At 50.1% G+C, this 1,890-nt stretch overlaps 1 pseudogene; it reads right to left on the bottom strand.

Annotated features, from left to right (window-relative positions):
- Window positions 1-468: 468 nt before the first annotated feature.
- On the bottom strand, window positions 469-1,593 carry LOC136488518 (expansin-A31-like; annotated as a pseudogene).
- Between the last annotated feature and the right edge of the window lie 297 nt (window positions 1,594-1,890).

Here is a 1,890-nt window from a genome sequence, read left to right as displayed (position 1 = left end):
TGTAAGCGCATTACGTACTACTGGTGTAATTGCGTTTGTATTCTCTAGTAAACATCAGTGAAAAGAGCACTATCCTCCGGCAGTTGCCGTTCGTGTACTCGTCTGTTCTTCTTTGTTCTTGCGCGCTCTCTGCGATCTAGGCTAGCTAGTCACCGTGTTCATAGCTGTGATTTGATCCTCGTTGCTAACAGAGGTTACGTACATGTTTTGAGCGGTGCAACTCAAGCTTAAATCCATGTAAGAACAGATCGAAATCTGGCTAGAGAGAAAGCAGTACTATATAATTTATTATCTACAGAAAATTGGAAGTCTACACATTGTCGTAACAAACAATAATTTGATACACAGTGTTGAGAAAGCATAGTGTTGAAACATGCATGGTATGTAGGCCTTCAGGTCTGTGTTGCATGCATCCCCGTCTTCCATTTTTTTCAACCCTTGCCATTTACACTGTACCTTCAGGAGGAGATCACGTAGCAGAGAGCCAGAGATGATCACAAAACACACTCTCCATTCCACTGAACCACATGAGAAATGGCTAAGAAGATGGTTCACTCACTCTCTGCTGCTTGCAAGATCGATTTAGTAGTTAAAATTCTGGTTTGTGTTGAAGGTCATGCCGAACTGCCACCATCCTGGCACTACGTTGAGGAACTGGATGTACTGCCCACCTGTGCTGGTCACGGCGAAGCTAAGCCCCTGGCCGACGAGCCCGGCGAGCGCCTGCCAGTTGGCGCCCCAGTTCCTGGACATCTGGATCCACCCCGTGTTATCGCCCTTGATCCAGGCGGCGGCCACGGACCCGCTGCCAGCGAGGTTCTGGATATTCACGAGCAGGAAGTAGTAGTTGCCGGCCATGCTGAAGCGCACGCCGCCGTTGCGCCAGCACTTGACCTGCTGGTACTGCACCGGGATGATGCCGCCGCTGTAGACGCCGATGTTCTCCCACGCCGGCTGCGACATGTCGAAGTGGGGCAGCCCCGGGCCGCACCACCCGCCTTTGGGCAGCGCGTAGTTGGATGGGCACAGGTTGGTGGCCGTCACGGTGATCCATGTGCCAGGCTTGCAGTACTGGCCGCCCGGGCGTGATGCGTCGCAGATGATGACGTAGCACTGCCCGCACGACGCGCCGTCGTTGAACAGCACCGGGCTCAGCGCTGCGTTGTTGACGCCGTACCCGGCGTTGTATAGGTTCTCGTAGCCGCATGCGCCTCCTATAATGTATACATTTATTACGAATAAATATGAACATGCATGCATGGATTAGCATATATACATTTGTCTTGTTCGGACGTAGACGGATTCGCATCAATCCACGTGTGTTGACGTGGATTGGAGTAGAACTTGAACTAAATTCCACCTCAATCTACCCCGACACATGTAGGATTAAGATGAATTCGACAACATCCATACAAGGCCTTAAGTAATTTGTCTCATCATGTACCGAATGCATGCATGCAAAAGTAATTACCCATCGTGTCGGAGCCATCGGGTGCCACCATAGAACGTGGCGGTGCCCTGAGACCAGTCGGCGGCGGCAAGCGCGAGGCACGCCGCGAGCGCTGTGCAGAACAGCATCAGGGACTTGGCCATTTCCTGTTGTGGACATCAATGTAGAGGCTGCAGAGTGTAGAGAACGAGATGGCAATGAGGATTTCGTTTGGTTTAATATTAGCTGTGGGATGAGAAAATGAGATGCATGGCACTCGGGACGCCGGTGTGCTTAAATAGATGCATGTCATGCTGCATTGGAATGTACACAATTCGTGGATATGATGATGTTGACGAGGACTTGTATTCTTATTCTTATAGAACAAGCTGATTAGTTTTTTAATGATGAAAAGATCGAGTTTAGAGTCCAGCATCTCCTTTCGAAGAGAAAGCATAAGT

Source organism: Miscanthus floridulus, chromosome 1 (assembly GCF_019320115.1).
Source record: "Miscanthus floridulus cultivar M001 chromosome 1, ASM1932011v1, whole genome shotgun sequence".
In the NCBI taxonomy this organism is placed as follows: Eukaryota; Viridiplantae; Streptophyta; class Magnoliopsida; order Poales; family Poaceae; genus Miscanthus; species Miscanthus floridulus.
Note: the sequence above shows the minus strand (reverse complement) of the source record. Positions and strands in the feature narration are given on the sequence as shown.